Source organism: Aythya fuligula, chromosome Z (assembly GCF_009819795.1).
Source record: "Aythya fuligula isolate bAytFul2 chromosome Z, bAytFul2.pri, whole genome shotgun sequence".
Taxonomy (NCBI): domain Eukaryota; kingdom Metazoa; phylum Chordata; class Aves; order Anseriformes; family Anatidae; genus Aythya; species Aythya fuligula.
This window is the reverse complement of record NC_045593.1, coordinates 4280648-4300246: the sequence shown is the minus strand read 5'-3', so window position 1 is coordinate 4300246 and position 19599 is coordinate 4280648.

Here is a 19599-nt window from a genome sequence, read left to right as displayed (position 1 = left end):
ACCTACAGAACATAGAATTTGGTCTGTTCCTAATCAGCTTAAGATTCAAATTGCTCTTTGTAGGCCTCTGTCACTTTGCATAGACTCTGGAAGAGACCAATGACAACTGGGATCTTAATTTAGAAATAGCTGTTGGGGACTTAATGATGTGAAATGAGGTGAATCTAGATTTCAGTCAATGATACTGAATCTTCTACACCTACTGAAATTCTGGAAACAGGATCTTGAGGTTTGGACAGAGCTAGATTAATTAGCAGTAATAAAGATAATAGCATTTATCCATTGGAAAGTGATAGGATGACTATATCACTTCCATGGAAGAAACAGTAACTAAATTATAATGAGTAAGTTAGTATGAGTTTGACCATCTGCCCTGTCACACTTTTATTTCCCTTATAGGCATGTCCTATATTTTGTCTTCCTGTTCCTGAAAACCTAAAGCTTTGATTCAACTGTCTAAACAAAGTGGGCGCAAGAGATTATAAAATTGTAGAGTGCCAGTTCATGAAGAAAAATAAATAAATAAATAAATAAATAGAATCTTAGGTTTTAGACTTAATCTTTCAGATTAATTGCACTGTTTTTGACTGTTGATGTATTCTGTAGTGTTACATACCCTTCAACACATCATGAAGTAACATCAGAAGTAAGGTAGGTGATGATCGCAGATTTGGTCCTATCCCAACCTTTTGTCTCAAAATACTTTGATTTTCTGCCTGCACTGATCCAGACCTGTTACAGTGAGAACTGCAGTATATGTACTGCAGTGTTGCCCATCACTGTTGAGGGCCATAGCAATTTGCTTAGTATGGCACCTACTGTCCTCAGAGATACAAATACGTCCTGCAGTGTTTTCTCTTTAAAGCTGTTTTCAGACCAATAACTCATTCACTGACCCACATTGCCTTTCACAAGGAGCAAAATTTTAGCAGGCATTTCAGCCTTGGCTTCACAGTCTAATATTAGATAAGAATATTTAAAATGCGGAGGAAAGGCTTTTGTCCATAATCTGAGGTCAGGTTTTGAAATCTTTGCAAACTCTCTCTCCGGGGAGGCTATGTAGAGAGAGACATCCTTTCAGCTCACCCTTGAATGCACTTTGAACAAGTAGCTGCTTTTACTGTAAGCATGTTATTAATGGTCTCTTTTCAAAAGCAGAGATAGTACCCTGGAAAATGTTCTATTGATTTTTTTTTTTTCCTTTTCCTGTCCCTGTTTCAATCACACTCGTTTGAATGACTTTCATTTTTAGCAACAACTAGAGATTCTTCGAAGAAAAGTGGTGTCTAGGTGCAGCCTTAAATAAAATCACTGCTCAATTTAAGCTCTGAAAAATACTATTGATATTTTAATAGAAGATTGGAGAACTGATTGCTGGTTCAATAATAGCTACAAGGAGTTTATACATAGGAATCATAAACAAGGATCATTTTATTTCTCTTACTGTACACGTTAACAGAAAACAACAGTCTAAATCTTTACTGGCTTGATTATTACTTGTCAAGGATCTCAGGAGCTTGGAAATATTTCATTCTAATTATCTAAAGTGGAAATGTGCACTGAGATGCCATTGCACAGAGTTCAGAATATAGGACTGCAAACCTTCTACCACATACTTTTATATGATAATATTCTTGCAGAAGAATCTGCAAGTAAGAAATTTTAAACAACATGAAATATTATTTCTTTCTGGCTTTGGTTATGTTTACTATTAATTAATTATATCACATAGAGTCAATTATGTGTTTCCAAACTTTTTTGATTGTGGCACAAAAGAAATCATGACCACTGGTTTAGAAACCTCTTAACTGAGAATCCAAATGACACAGAAACCACATTAAATTATATGCTACATTAACACCTGGAGAGGGCTTGATCATGTCAACTGCCTTGAATGAATCTCAGAGCTACTTTAAAAGTCTGAGCTACAGAAACTGTGGCATGGTGTGAAAGGTTTTGTAGGAATCAGAGTCATGAGAGACTTCATGATTTTTTAATGGCAGTAACAACAGAACTCTACCTCTAAATTAATGGTATGATTTTTCAGAGACAGTGAATAGGGAGAATAACTACCATATATACTAGAAGGTGTAAGATATAAGCCAGAAGCACAACTCCTACCTACTAAGCCAGAAACACAACTCTGTTATGCATAAAACTTACACAACATTGATAATGATACACATTTTAGAAATACTTTGGTCCCCTAACACATTGTGTTGTACTGAACACAGAAAATTAAAGTTCTGAATTGGAAGCTGAGACACAAATTTAAGTATAGGTAATGCTGCTTGAAAATTCTGGCTTTCTAAACTCTTTTTAACCAAGAACATCAATTTATCCTTTCATGTGTCATTACCTGTATGAAATGTATCAATCAACTGAAAAAAAATGTCCATGAGGTGCAGTCTTTGTGTTTTCAACTCTTTGCTCATAAAGACTTAGATTCTTATCCGATGGCTGCTTGCCTTCTTTAACAGGCTGTAGTTACCAGTGTGAGCTTCAACAAGAGAGCTGTTATATTTTTATTTCGACACTATGTCCTACATAAAAGTTGGCAGTAAGAAAAAGTATTCTATAAAATATGACTCCCCTATGGATTCTTCTTTCACACATTGACATTTTTTACATGTCTACAGCACTCAAGCAAAGGTATTGTATTTTAAAAATATAATAATAATAATAATAATAATAATAATAATAATAATAATAATAATAATAATAATAATAATAATAATAATAATAATAATAATAAGGACAGAGCCAAAAGGAAAAGAAAGGCGGTGGAGAAAAAAAAATCTTTAAAACAAGCTCAGGTAGCTTCGAGTCAAAATAAGTAATTCAGGCGTTCTTCATCTCTTTTTGTGAGAAAAATTAATGAGAAATTGATTCAGATGTAAGACATAAAACAGGACTATGTAAATTAGGTAGCCTTGTGCAGGTATGAAAATTCATTTCCTTAGCAACAATCACTATTTAGAGCCCATTTTCTTTGCCATGTTCTTGCCAACTTGATCTCACTTCTTAAATTTTTTCCCTCACTTCACTTTTCATGATGTGGATGTTTATGTCCGTACCTGTAAACTGCCTCTGTTATCACTCTCTTGCCTTCTCTTAACAAATCCATAACAGCAAATTCTCCTCTTAACCAATCAAGTTCTAACTTTTAGCTATTAATTTTTTAATTACATTTTCTGTTGAAATGCAATCCTGCCCAGTATTTCAAAAACATTTATTTCCAATTCTGTTGTTCAGCTGAGTCACCTCTGGGAAAATTTCAGCAAGCTCTCACAATGCAAAGACAGCAAAAACAACAACAAGTTTTCCAAAGGATATAATACTATAAGAGTACTGGCATTATTTGGATGTCTAGAACAAGAAAACTTTACATTCAGTTGTGTCACAGGTTTAAAAAGGACTAATCTGTTTAGTTTTGTTCTTTTTTTTTTTTTTTTTTTTTTTTTTTCTTTCTTTTCCAGTCTGTATCTTTCTTCTTCATTAGAGCTTAGGGATATGGTTTAGTGGAGGACTGTTAGTGTTAGGTCAGAGGTTGGACTCGATGATCTTGAGGTCTCTTCCAACCTAGAAATTCTGTGTGATTCTGTGTGATTATGTATAGGATATAGAAATCCCAAATTATGATATTTCTAAAATAATATATCATTTTCAGCCATATGTGATGGTCTTTATATGAAACAGAGGATCACCGTTCTACTGTAAATGGAAAACAAAATTGAAATTGAAATTTTTGAAAATTTTTGAAATAGTATCATCACAGCTAACAAAATTCTAAATATATTTACTTGCATTTTTTCCTTTTCTTTCTTTCCAGGAACCACTGGTAGATGAGTTATCTATTTGATTTTTATATGTATTTTTTCTTCAGTACTTGGTTGTTGAAGAAGAACCCAATATAAAATGCATTTGTTTTCAGTCTCCCTGTCTTGAAGTAGCTGTCTAGGTCCACTGTCATCTAGATTCTCAGGCACCTTTTTTATATAAATTTGAACAGCAGATGTTAGGTTATCCATACAGACCCATTTGCACAGTTAATATGATAAGCTTTTGTAAAAACTGAAAAGTGTAAACATGGGTAACTAAGAGAGTTTAACACTGGCTGTTGCTGTGTTATAAAATTTGCTGCCATGACCAAAATATATCCACTTATTTTTTATTTTGTTTTTCAAACTATTTTTGTGAGAAAAAGATGTGAAGTATCAAAACTAAATGTAGTAACTAATAACTTATAGTTGAGAATTCAGTATAATAAAAGTAGAGAGATGGACACTTTATACAAGAGGCTCTTTTAAAACAAATTTCTGCAAAGGCTGAAGACTGAGCATCTTCAGAATTCAAATATTTTGGTTTTTCTTTTGTACAACGGCTTATAATACATTTTAAATCATTCTGAATGCAAATTAAAACTGCATTCTTCTTCCAAAAATAAAAGGTTGACATTGTGTAACTTTCTGCCTGAGTTTTAAGTGGCAGTAGTCCCTGCATTTTCTGTGTTTCAAATATGGATCTGAAGAAACACATATATAAAGGAGGAAAATAAGGCAAAATTTGGCAGACATCCAACAACTTTTTTTTTTTAATGTGGGTGACAATTTTATGATTTATTTTTTTATGATTTTTTTTCTCTCAAATAAATACATTGCATATCATACTTGTACTGACTTAATCTGATAATTGTTTGCAATAAAGAAAGGCTTTGCAAGACTCCTCACAGCCTTAAGCCCATCAGAATTTTCCATCAGAAAGGCCACACACAAATTAGATAATCTAATAGACAGGTGAGATACTCCACTTTTAATATCTAAAGATATTTTAATATCTTTAATAGCCTGCTTTCATACCTGTGTGCAGAACCAGCCTATGGAAGTCTATCAAAACAGACAGAACAATATCTAAATCAAATCAGCCAAGACAACATGCTTCAGGTCCCAGCTGTGGTGGTTTTACTTTGCTAGGCAACTGAACTCCACCACAACCACTCTCTCATTCCCCCTCCTCAGAAGAGGAGGGGAAGAAGAAAAGGGAAGAAGCAACTCACAGGTTGAGATAAAGAAAATGTAAAGATATTGCCTTCTGCAGCCTTTTTCTTAGTCTTGAAAATAGTTAGAGTTTTACAAACTTTCCTTTGCTTTCCATTTTTTTTTTTTTTTTCACAGGAGTGTGAAGAAAATCCAGAAAGTGTGCACAAATAAGTTCATTGGATAAAGCTGTGTTCTGATTTGTTTGTTTGTAAATTTGTTTTTCCTTCAAGTTCCAAACTAATAAATAGCTTCATGATAACAAGCCTAACAAATTTCATGATTTAACTGTGGCTAATCTTTCAATCTGAAAAACTTTCTGAAGATGTATAGGACATGTAAATATGCAACATGCTTTCAATTAATAAAAAATAATCATATAAAATAAGTAGGTCTGGCAGACAGATCAGAATTGTTATCCAATCCTTTATCATGTCCCAAGGTAGGATCATAGTGCTTCTGTCTCTTGGACAGTGCCTAATCTCTTCTGTAACCTATGCTACCCTGTAAAAATGAAAGGTTCCCATTCCCCCTTGTGGCCTATTCCAGCAATCCAGTATTGTCCTAGGTAGGGATCATTCTTACATATTACCTGACCTTTTTTCAATCCTAGTTACTTCACGTGTATGAAGGACAAGAGAAGACTTATTTTGAGTAACTTCCTATATACTTCAAAATGTATTCTTTAGACTTCCTTAGGCTAGACAGCCTCAGCTCTTTCATTATTCCCTCATAGATCCCATTTTATGGACATTCAGTCACTATCAATCTTCTGCTTTGGACTCTCTCCAGTTTTTCCAAGTCTTTCTTAAGTTTTGGTGCCCTTAACTGGATAGACTATTCCAACTAAATCTTTATAATTTCTAAACAGATTGGAGTATTATTTCAAATGACTTCAGGTTTATATTCTTTAGTAGATATTTTAACAAAATATTTGTTCTCCATATCTGCACATAATCATTGGCTTATCTTCAGCTTCTGTTCCTCAATGAGCTCTTTATATTGTCCTACAGAACAACTGTCAAGAACATTATTTCCATCACATACTTGTGCATCTGATTATGCTGCCCTAAATATATTTTCCTGCACTTGTCTCCACTGAATGTCAATGTATTTTCTTTTCAAAACATTTTCCTAGTGTATCCAGCTCATTCTGAATAAAAATTATTTCCACCAAAACACTTCAAGGCTTTCCCTTCTGCCCCTTATCTGATGATTTATAAATCATATTCTATTCCACCACACACAACATTTATATCAGGAATATCAGGGTGAAACTCCACTTCTTGTGCCCTTCCGTTTTGACTGTGGGTTGTTTAGCAATGCTCTATAATAGCTTTGTATTGTGCTTTTGATGAAATAATTTGTAGTCTTATCTTAAGCAGATTCCTTTTCTTCCTGATGAACTGTATAGCACATTTTGATTTCTTTGATGGATAGATGGATAGAGCTATCAATACTTTTCATGACTTTTTTTTTTTCAATTACAGTAGCATATCAACTGTTTTCTTTTTCTTCAAATGAGGATCTTTTTCATTTGCTCACTTGCTCGCAAGTTGTACCACCAACTCAACTTATTTAGAAGAATATCATAATTTAACCTATTTAAATGGTAGTAAAAGATTTTGTAATATGTATTTAAATACATATTACAAATTACATATTTGTTATATGTATTTAAATACATATTACAAATATGTATTACTATCTGTCTTAAGATAATAACTATGAACAACTTGCAAAACTGGTATTAAAAGCAACTGTATGATCATCAATGGAAAAATCTTTCATACTCAAGCTATAAAAGCAAAAACTTTGTAACCACAGTGGTACTGGATACACTTGACAAAGGAGTTTTGTTAAATATATAGGAACTGTTTAAATTTCTTTTATGTTCCCTGATGGAGTGGTCTCTCTGATAATGTTTTATATTTGTGAGGATTTTGAAGCGCTCACATTAGGAAGGCAAGTCACAGATACAAGGACCAGTCTGAGGACTGGTGAAATTGAATGTCAAAATTGTAGCGTGTTGGTGAATGCAGCAGATGAATACAATTCTCTGCAAAAGTCAACAAGAAAGTAGTTTCTGAGTGAAAATATTTAGACATATTATAGCTTCTGAATAGATATTTTTTTTCTGCCTTTCAATGACAAGTGATTTCTTGTTTGCTGACCAAGCCTATTTGCTTCACGTAAGCTGCTATTTCTTCCACTTTGCACAATTCAACATTTTATCCTTGATGAAAAGTATTCAACTCTGGAAAAACTTCCCTTCCCTTCTCTTCCCTTCTCTTCCCTGCCCTGCCTTCCCCTTTCTCTTTCCTATCCTTCCCTTTTCTCTTCCCTGTCTTGCTCTTTTCTCTTCCCTGCCCTGCCCTGCTCTACCCTGCCTAAGAAATGTTTGATCCTGTTTGGTCTCATTTAGATTTCATTCACCTACACTTTACTCAGCTGTAAGCTGATCAGTGTAACTCTAGTCTGTGGGCAAATCCCTCAGCTAGTCTAAATTAGTGTCTATATTGGCTGCAATGCAACCATACTTTACTTCACCTGACCATCTACATGAATCTTTTAAGTCAGCAAGCTTACACTTATTTATGTTGGCAGAGACATTTAAAACCATACTTGCTCCTGTTGCCTAGGTTTTCCATCTCCATTCTCTTGTCTGCCACATACCAAAACATGACTGCTCACTCAACCTAGAAAATGTGCTAGCAACATCTCTTCCAGCAAGGCTTTTTATTGAATGGTAACTAACATAGCACCCCAGTCCTGCAAAAGAGTTTTGTTTCTTACTCTTTATTCTTTGACAGTTCCCTTCATGTGTTCAATAACCATAAACTAGATGTTGTTTTTAATGAAAGTCATTATTACTGTGTGCTGCTGAATCCTTTTGAGTGTGATAACACAGGAATGATGGGTTGCTAATCACATGTTGTTTTTTGGTTGGTCTTACACAAAATCAGCAGTGACTCTCTACTCCCCAAATAACAGGAAAATCAATGCTGCAATTCTATGAGCAATTCTTGCTACAAGTTTTCAGAAACAGAAGGGAACTAATAGACATTACTTGTCCTCACCAAGTCCCTGGGGACTTCTGCTTACTCCTGGCCTCCAGCCCTACTTCCTGGGTAAATCTCAGACAGGCTCTGTGGGTAGCTTTTCTCCTGTATGGACCCTTCAGACATGCAGAGGTTTGTCCCCAGCTTTGGGTCCAGTCCTGTGTCCTTTTTTGCTGATAGGATCCCCTGGCTTAACCTTGATGTGGATCTTCCTCTTCTCATTTTCATCAACAGACCCTGACACTTGTTTCCAGTTCTTTCTGCAGCAACAGAAAGCTGTGGAACCTCCTTGTCAGTGAGGGTACTGCCTGGACTGGATTGCCTTCAGCTGTCAGATTGTACCCTCTTGTAGGGAAGCCCCACTCTCGCTGTGTAACATCACATGTTCCATTCAGCCATTAGCTATTCAAACCTATAAAATATGCTTTTTTTCTGTTGTGAGAGAACTGAACGTTTGCATCGTATTTCACTATGCTTCTTTACAGTATTAAACCTTGAAAGTTCTTTGTGTCAACCAGAATTTCTGAATCTTGCAGTTGCTAGTGACCCAGAGAGATTCTTCCACAGCTTTGCACAAAAAGGCCATCACTCAGCCAAGGTCTGTCTTGTAGTCCGGGAATGTAAAAGCTACCACCTCGAAAATATTTAAAGCATTTCCTTTGACTTTTTATGCCAGGGGCTGAAAAAGAAGCTCAATCCTGCAGCCATGAAATAGCTACTGGGACAGGGGAGGAGGCACCTTACTGCCAGATTGAGGGGAGGATATGAAGAGATTCAGGAACAAGGCTCTTGAGGGCTGGCTTGAGATGAGGCAACTTGAGAGCTCTTCAAAACATTTAATTTTGGTCTCACGGGGGGAGTGTGTGTGGGGACACATGGGTGAAGTGAGAGTTCACAGGAGCTGCTGAGGACCTGTCACTGTCTGGATAGCAAAGGAAGAGGATTTCTTTAGCATTAAGGCTGGAAAGAAAACACAAGAGATGTTTTGCTGGCTTTGGCTGTCCCTTGTGAGGGATTTTTCATGTCAAAAGTAAACAATGTCAGTCATGACTGATAGTAATCTGTGTCTTTTCACATGTTAAATATATTTAATTGCTGGTAGATTCATCAGAATCCCAGATGTTGGGCCCAAACTTACTTTCATTTACGTCAGTTGAAATCTGGAGAAAGTCCACTGGAGTCAATATAAATTCCTTTAATTTTATGAGAAATGTCTGTGAGGTGTGTTTGGCTCGCAAACACAGTAATTGAAGGAGGACTAAAATCACTGTATTTTCACATATGTTTTCATGCTGAATTAAATAAACAGTTAAAACATTAAAATGCTCTGTGGGACAATAGCTTCTTAGAAATGACAAGAGAAATGAAATGTTTTATTCCTTGTAGTATTGATGTTAGTTTTCACCTATCCAACCACTGCTGTGCTTCACGGGAGTTGTATCTTCACTGCTGAATGTCCCAGGCACTGTGGGACCTGAAATCCCCACCAAAAAAAAAAAAAAAGCTATCTCCACTGGAGTTGTGGAGTTGTAGTTATTTACACTGAACTACACTGAACTGCATTCAGGATGGAAGAGTTTGTCAGTGGCAATATTTTTCTCAGGCCTGACCCTGTTTGAAGGAGCAATCCCAGTGGCTCAAAGCTACTTCATTCCCTTTTCTCCTTCCACTCCCTGCTCTGCTAACCTTTGTGAAGATGGCATGAATCACTTTGTGGTTAGGTATGGGAGCTGTTAATAAGGATGGCCGTTACGATGAAATTGAAAAGCTGCAGCATGGACAAAAGACACCTCGGGACTGTAATTTCAGCTGAGATCATCAGCTCATTTTAGAGACAATTTCATTTTAATTGGCTGTGTGAGAACAGTCTCAAAGCCTTTACATTTAATACAGGATGAAGGAAAAAGCCTTTTGTAATGGAACATATAGAACTTATTATCTGAGCAGATTACATGAAGAATGAACTGTATGGTGACTCTTACTCACCATCTTACACTGTTTAATTCTCACATGTGTAACTCGACAATGCTGGGATCTGACTAGTTTCCAGGATGTCTGGTCCTTTACAAGTAACCTTTGGAAAGATTTTCAAATCCATCATGGAAAAACAGTGGTCAATTATATGAAGGGTGGGAAAAATTCTGGTGTTCTAGTTGGTAACAAAACACACTGTGATTTCAGCTGAGCCAAGATTTCACCTGTTAGCTTTTAAATCTACAATCATTAAGTTTGTTTCCCTGTCTACAAGCCCTATCAACACCAATACTGAGCTTTTGCACTTCGGTAATCAAGGGAGCTACACATTTCCTTCAGTCACATTTATCTGCTGCCAGCACTTTCCAGAATAACAAAGAACACAGGTTAACTTATGTTTTACCTCTTTATAGTTTCAATAGGAAAAATCACTTATAATTATTATTTTTTTTTATATCTACATGTATGTGCAACAATATCAGGTTTGATTAGGTTTGCTCACTGCCACATGTTGGAAGTAACTCTTCTCTGTGCCTGTGAGGGTACTTAGAACTAGCTGTGGAGCAAAAGCAACAAATGAAAAGTGTGTATCTTCAAGACAAGTTTGTTTGTTTGTTTGTTTGTTTTTCCCATAAATAACAAAATAACACTGTGTTGTTAGGATACAGTAGAAACTCATTATTTCCCAATAAAACTAACTGATGTGGAAGAGACCTGGTCCATCCAAATTTTAGAAGACTCTTTGAAGCTGAAATCTGTAGATTGAAGCCCTCCTGAAAACCCATACTGGGGAAACATCATAATGAATTTTCCCAGAGAAGGACCTGAACTATAGTTGAGAACAGATATGTGTGACAAGATTTCTCTTATAGGGGAAGACCAAAATCAAGGTTCACGTAAATACCACAGTTTTTTTTCTGATATGACAGCTGCCCTTTCTTAGGGGTACAGTGAGTGAATTACTCATATAAAGGGCCTATTGCATCTTTGTGGAGCAATCTTATGTTATTGGAGTACCAACAAAGAGGCTAAAGCATAGCATAAATAAAATGATTTTTCTTTGACTGAGTCCATCCTATAGCTGCATTTCTTGGGTGCAAAAGTACAGTTTTAACATCACAGAAACTTGTTCAGCAAAATCAAAACTGGTCACCTCTTCTTTCACCACTATGAAGTTCAGAAAAAAAAAAAAAAAAAAAAAAAAAGAAGTGTGATTTAGTTTTATTCAGTGTTATTTCTTAATGTCTCCTGCTGTCAGGCCGGGTATTCTTAACTGGGGAACTGCCATTATATGTACAATGTTTAGCTGTACTCTGCCTTAACATACTGTATGTTCTGTGCTTTCAGAAGAGAGAAGCAGCCAGTTTGGCCTTAGTTCAATGTGGCCATATGCACGTATACTTTCCTAGTAGGTTTTGCTTTCACAGCTTGTCTACATGGGGAAGTTAGATTAGAGTAGGAATTTACAACACACTAGCTACTGTGTATGTTTGAAGCACAGGCTACACTGAACCCCATGAGCTACAACTTTCTATTCACCTTTCTGGCTGGCAGGAGAAGCTAAAATTATACATATCTGCAGGAAAACTGCCCCATTGTATTCCTGGCCTGCCAGAATGACACGGAAGATGATTTGGGCTCTTGTTAAGATCTTATTCCCTTTTCTTCAGGAAATTCAAGCTACAGTTATAAATGTCTGTCAATTTTAAAAAAAGATTTTTAAATGGTGTTGAAGATAGCAGTGAAAATAAGCAAAGGTTCCTGCCTTCCTACTTTCATGGAAAAATGTGACATTTGCATTGCTCTGAGGCCTGTGTTCTCTGTAGAAATGTCATAGTAAGTACTACAAGGACTCAGTCATTCTACAACATGCATATCAATGGATATGTGCCTTGTTCACACAATATGAAAACAAAATCAGGTATTCACTTAGAAAATTTTAATCATTATTTTTTTTAATCCCTTTCGTGCACCCAGTGTTCAAGATGACAAATCAGAAGGCACATTACATCCTATTCATGGTATAGGCCACCTATCACCTATGAAAATCTGGGAATGCATGGCTGAAGAACCAGTACCATGTATCAGCAACTTCTGGTCCTTTTTTTAGACTCTCTAAAACCATGAAAGTAAGAAAGAGATACACAGAATCATAGAATGCTTTGGGTTGGAAGGGACCTTAAATTCTTACCTCACCACCATTTTCAGGGATTACTCCCACCAGACCAGGTTGCCCAAAAACCCATCCAACCTGACCTCAATGGATGGGGCATTCACATCTCTGGGCAACCTGTTCCAGTGTTTTGCCAGCCTCTGAGTAAAGTTCTTCCTAATATCTAACCTAAATCTACCTCTTTTTGTAGTTTAAAACCATACCCCCTTGCCATATCACTCCACTCCTTGACAAAGAATCCCTCCCCAGCTTTACTGTAGCCGCCTTCAGATACTTGAAAGCCTCTATAAGGCATCCCCAGAGCCTTCTCTTCTCCAGGCTGAACAACCTTAACACTCTCAGCATGTCCTCATAGGATAAGTGTTCCAGCCCTCTGATCATCCTCATAGCCCTCCTTTGGACTTGCTCCAATGTGTCCAACCCCTTCTAAAAATCTGTACTTTTATTTTGCACAAGTGGCAGAAACAGAAATATCTCTTAAAGAGCTGTTTCTGGAAAGCTACTGGCTCAATGTACATCACCAGCGTAAGCGGTCTTGTTACACTGCAATTGCTCAGTCCTGCATTTCAGTTACTAAAAGCTGCCTGTATGTTGAACTAGTGGTGTGATTTCAAACAGCTATTTATCTTCAGGGAAAGATGGAGGACAGATGGTCTCACCCTAGTATTGTACCTTTTTCATTATAATTTCCCTAGGTTTTTAGAGGTGTGTGAATTTGTCACAACTTCTTTCCCCTTTTCAGCCTTTGATTCTCAGTCATGGGTACCTACCGGGAAAGAAAAATGTCCAAATTCCTTACTACAGCTGAGGTATCATATACTCAAAAAATTGCTAAATCTTCTTACCTCTTTACCTCTCAGAGATGAAGAAAGGGACAATTGGAAGGAACAAGATGGTTTCAGAGACAGAAACAAACAAACAAACAAACAAACAAAAAAAAACTCTCAAGGTACCTTCTGCAAAATGAGTGATAAACTATGTTTAAAAAAGTGGTAAACTATGCTTTAGGTTAGGCAAAGAAAATAGGTAAGAGATGGGCTAGTTCTGCCACTACAGATGGTAAATCAGTGGAATGTGTATTCCACCCAATGGTGGAATGATCTATCTCAGACATTCAGATTCTTGAAAACTACCACTGATAGCCACTGAAAAGTTGATTGTAACAAATTTGTTTGGAATCATGAGTGCTTACCAACAGTTTAAAGACCCTACAGTCAATTGCTATGTCTAGTGCAGACAATGCGTGAAAACAACCCTGACTGTCTGGAGTGAGTTGTTCTGTCTTTGTTAGTTTGTCTTTAGTTACTACCTCTTTTATATGCCTTCTGTGTATTGTTCATCTGAAAGCTGAGTACTTTCTTGCTTACTCTGTCAGTTTTGTTGTTTTTTTTTCACCCCATTACAGGGTCACCCATGTAAAGCTTTGAAGGTTTGACTCACAGGCATGGAACAAAATTTGTTTCAGGTGATAATGTTTCCCAGTAGGTGAGTGTTTGGATTGTTGGAAAAGTAGTTTGTTATGAGAATATAAAACCAGTTTACAGGATGAACAAGGGATTTTTATTTTTTTTTTATTTTTTTCCTTTGCAGTGCAGTTAGTAAGCAATTGCCTGAGGGGGTAAACTCTAAATTAGGCTGGATAATTCCTTGCTTTCATTTTGGTATCCTTTTGCCAAGGTCTACAAAATTATTTTCCTTGTTGTGTATCTAACTGGGATCTGGAAAACTAAGCTCAATATTGCAAGTGTGTGACCTCAAGATTTAAAATTTAGTAACCATTTGATAAAAACACTGCATGAATCTCCAAGGGTGGGTCATGCAGGGAGAGTACTTTCTCGCTGAGAATGAGGTAACCAGGACCAGGAGTAGCAGGCATCCAAATGAGGGACAGAGAGCTATGACTTCCCACACTTCCCACAGCTGAATTCTATAAATATGACCCAGAGGTCATATAGGATGGTAGGATGATTCCTTTAACTGGGCGCCATGATCCTTCACAGATATGAGGCTTATATAAAGTGTATGCCTATCTATGAAAAAGGCTAAGGCTAATGGATCTCTTTTAAAAACAACATATTGAAACTGAAGTTATACTCAGGCAACTGAAGTTTATGCTCTTATACCTTGGATGTTAGAATTTTATTTTTTTGCCTTGCCTGAAACATAAACTTGGTGAGCTTACTCACTTTTTAAATGTACCATCATCTACCTCTGCTTGCCAGGGGAGATGGATTGATTTTTCCCAACATACACAGCTCAGATCAAAAACATACTGTAATAATAGTTGCTACTGGCCTGTGGACAGATAATGATTCAGGCCTCTGCACAGATTCACCTGTATGCCACTCACTTTCAAAGTCAGACTTTTCCAGCCCTTGGAAGTATTATAACTGAGGTCTCAACCCAATCTGAATTTAGTAATATTTATTATACAAATATTTCTAAAAGGTATAAAAGGCAAGTAAACAGTACTGGGTGTGTGGGGAATCTACACTCCGTCAACAAGCACACACAAACATCAAACATTCTACATGTACAGAACATAGCTTTACATACTAAACCCGAGTATGCCTATACATATGTAAAATCAGAAAAGGTAACAAACAATCCTTTAAGTTCCATGACTTAACAGTCTCCATTTTCCATTCCTTTTGAACAATATGTCTCGCTTTAAGTTGTCAAGCAACTCGGTCTTCAGGCCTTATGTATCCCGTTCTTCCCAGATCGAAGAAAAAGCATATCCATCTCCTTTTCAAGGCCAATGAGGCCTGGGTCAAAAGGCATGTTCAGGTCAACAGGGGGCGTAACAGCAAAAGCCTTCGATGGCTGTAGCAGCAGAGGGGCCCATGGTGTAGCAGTCGGATTAGTAAACGACCCCACAGCTCCCTCATTAACTGGCAAGCCACACGTTTGTGATTGTGGCTCCACATGGCTCTTTAAGGCCTCAGAGACTGCTCGCCAAGTGCCGAGCAATCTCACTGCAACCTTGTCATTTTTAGTTGCAAAGTCCCACACCTTGACCTCAATTTGGTCCCATATTTCAGGATCGTAAACTGTCCAATTGTTAATACGGAGAATAAGCTGTAAGGTTACCAGGACAGTCTTTGTTTCTAAGGACAGATGATTCCCCATAATGCGCAACTGCTTACCAGCGAGAGGCAGTTGTGTGCGACGGTCTGCTTCTCTCAGATCGAGCTTCTCTCCAGCTCCAGTGCCGCCTATTTCCAGCGACTTTCTGTAAGAGCTTCTCTGAGCGGTTTGCTGAGTTTGGCCGAACTATCTTCATGAGGCAGTCAAAGTGCCTGTTCCCGTTCTGGTCTCCGTTCTGCTAGCCTGTTCCTTTTCATTCCTTCTTTCTGCTTCTTTATTGATGACATAACTCCATCACATCGTGATGCCTTCCTTTTTCTTTTTTTTTTCTTCTTGAGGGCAGTTTCCCCTCTTATCCCCTTCTCTCCACAGCAGTTCTTTTCAAAACAATTTTTCATTGGCCAAACAGTTTTGAATGTAACAACAACAGCAAACACCCAGAAACATTCATGCCTTAACTGGAGAACAAGACACCGGAGACTGCATGGAGTCTCCTGAATCACCCTTCTTTGTTCCCTCTAAACTCTTTTATATTCCTGATGGCCTCATCGTTAAGAGTCTAATGTTATCTCAACCACGGGGCTTGCCAACCCCCATGGCCACACTCCCAAATCTCCCCCTTCTTTATTAATATCAACCATTTTCTCGACACGAATTACCACTCCATATATAACAGAAATAAATGAAAAATCTGACTTTAGTTACTAGGATGAACTTTCTTTAGATCAATAAAATTTATTTAGGATAAATATACACAATGAGCTAGTAAGTCCCTCATAGGTGCCTGAAATTAGGTAACAGTTTAACAGATGTAGTAGTAACTTGCATTAACGTCCCATTGTCCCAGTTGCCTCACTGTTATTACCTGGTAGGTCCTTCAGACAGAGCATTTGTGAAGAAAAAAATCTGAAATATGGAATCCATTTAACATATTTTTTTTTCCAGATAAGTTTTCCCCTATATATGCTTGAGGAAAAGTACTTGTGTTTCAGAGGAAAATAGGAGAAAAGGTCATAAAGGTTAATGTTGCTGAAACAGCATGTGATATTGCCCTAAACCACTTGGAAACCACTTCACCTAACTTTAAACTTGTAAGGTATAGCATTTCATAGTCAAGTTAATCAAGCTAGTTTCCCCTTATCAAGGCATAACTAAAGATACTCAGGATGTGATTCATCTCATTCTAGTGTATACCACAAGAAAGCCAAAGTAAAGCCCCTAAAATTTTCCCTTGATACACTGCAAAAGATAACAAATCTGAAAAGTTAATTCAACTCCCAGTATAGCCCACACACATTTTCTGTGCAACTATTTCTGTTCTTCCAGCAGAGGCTAAATAAACATTTTCCCTCCACACATTTGAGTTTCCAGTGTAATTTAATTCCATGAATAATCCTACCACTAACTCTGCAATCCTCAGCAATCCTACCACTAACTCTGAGGACAACTGTGTAAGCTATAAGGCAATTGTGCAGAAGAGTGTATTTGAGCAAATAATTGGACTTTTAGGCAATAATGGAAAAAAAAAAAAAAAAAAAAAAAAAAAAAAAAGCTGTGTTAACAGGATCCTGTAATGAACCTACCTGTCAAACATGAGGGATGCACTCAGGAGCTGCCTATTTTTTACATTCCTATCAGGACTCATATAGATATCTTTCTCCAGTTCTCTGGATTTTCCAAGTCTGGATTTTTTTATTCTTCTTAGTTATTCGGAGAAATATGAATTTCAAGTGTCTTACCTGACTTGGTACTTGACCTTCCAACAGATGAAACAGAAAAGAAAGATCGAAAGGTTAAATTATATTGTTAACCATACAGTGAATTCCTCCTCCCGAATCCACAGAGGATTTAAGTGGACTGCTTAAACTGCAATCCAAATTACAATACCTTTTCTCAACAAGATAGGATAGATAACAAATTAAAGACTCTTTGTGTAGAACATGACTCACACTGAGTCAGAATTATATTGTTAAAGTACTTTTTTGTGTGTTTGTCAAGCATCAGTAAAGGAATCAGAGCTTTTGTGCTTCCTGGCTTACCAAAAGAACTTTTTCTAGTTAATTTCTAACCTCTGACTTGTACATGAAAATTCTAAAAAAAAAAAAAAAAAATCAAGAGGTTTTTTTGTTTGTTTATATTTTTTTTTTGTTCTTTGAGGAGAGCTGAGGCAACTATGTCACTAATTTGAATCTTTGGACCAAATGTCATAAATGGTGCATACCTAGTGGAAATCTCTGATTCCAGTTCAGTGAAAGTAACATTGTCTAAATACACTTTGTTGAGGAAAAATGTCAGATAATAAACAGAACAGAGTCATGATGTGGGTTACACTGTCACACAACACAATGCAGTATCTAGTGTCTCTATAAAGACCTTACTCCATAAAAGGTTAGTGGAATATATGCTTGTATACATCTTAGAAAAAAAAACCTTCTGAAAGCATAATGTTAGGATGGAAGTAATATTGTTCAATTTAAAACATACAAAAGTTAGTAATGTAAACTTAAGTAACCTTCTTGGTTCCTTCTCTCACCAATAGGTGTGCTGAGACACACAAACTTTTAGCTTTTATTTTGAGTAAGACAATATCTATACAGTACCATATTGAAAAGTAGTGAATATTTTTTGCTGTTCATGTGATACTCTGCACTAATAGGGCCAATAAGTATGAATCAAGAAAGAACATTCATATGATCTCAAAAAGGACATGAATCAAATTATTTTATTATTCTTTTATTAGACACCATTCTTTAGACAAGGAAGAGTGATCTGTGTCATAAATGTGTGTTCCACAAACAAAGCAAAACACCTTACCTCTGTAAAGCTCAAATTATATTTCCTGTTGTTTGCTCTCTCTCTCCCTGACACACTATGGGAAGATAGTCATTCTTGGTTCTGATTACATCCATTAGGTATACCAACAGAGCATTTACAAAGACCTTTTATACTGTTTCCTTTGTTTCTCCCACATGTAACTGATAATAAAAATAGGAATTATACTGAGAGATGGAAAATCCCAATTTAAGCTCTCTCTCTAGTAGATAGCTGGAAGTATGTAATTGTCATAAACACACCTATACATACTTAAACTCATGTAATCTTTTGGCATCATTTCTGCTCCTATCTTATTAAAGATGCAACACTTCTATGTTTCTTTGCTGACTAAGGTCATATTTCAATATAGTTCTGTGCTATATTGTATAGACTACCAATTCTGGTGGATGCTAATTCAGATTTCAGTATTCTCCACTGTGCTGTTTAGACATGACCTTTTTAACTATGTTCACCAATAGACTCATTACAGGCCAAGCCCACGTTTGTTAATCCTCTGGGGAAATGCAACTATAATACCTTCTGTGGAAATGCATTGGATTGCTAATGTAATATCTGTAAAACATGATCCATCTGAAATTTCTTGAGCTTTGTTCATCATTTCAAGGGAGAAAAATAGTAATTAAATCTGACAGCATTTGCATATAAAATCTAGTAATTAAATCAAATATTTCTCTCTACAATTGTGGAGGGCAATAATAGAAATTATTAAAGAAATTTGAGAGTTACCTGGAGTAAACAGACACCAAGAAATCCAGCAATCATAATACTCAATGTTTTAATTTGCATATATAAACAGCTATAAAATAACTTCTCATGAAAACTGGAGATCTAAATTAAGTTTTTTATCCTGAGCCTGATCCAAATCTTACAAAAGTCACAGAATCACAGAACCACAGAATCATCTAGGTTGGAAGAGACCTCCAGGATCACCTAGTCTGACCTCTGACTTAACACTAACAAGTCCTTCACTAAACCACATCACTAAGCTCTATATCTAAATGTCTTTTAAAGACCTCCAGGGAAGGCAGCTCAACCACTTCCCTGGACAGCCCATTCCAATGCCTAACAACCCCTTAGTAAAGAAGTTTTTCCTAGTATCCAACCTAAACCTTCTGTGGTGCAACTTTAGCCCATTCTCCCTCATCCTGTCACCAGGCATGTGGGAGAATAGACCAACCCCCACCTCTCTACAGCCTCCTTTAAGGTACCTATAGAGAGCAATAAGGTCGCCCCTGAGCCTCCTCTTCTCCAGGCTGAACAAGCCCAGCTCCCTCAAATGCTCCTCATGAGACTTGTCCTCCAGGCCCCTTGTCAGCTTCATTGCCCTTCTCTGGATTCTCTTGAGCACCTCCATGTCCTTCTTGTAGCGAGGGGCCCAAAACTGAACACAGTGCTCAAGGTGTGGCCCCACCAGAGCCGAGTATGGGGG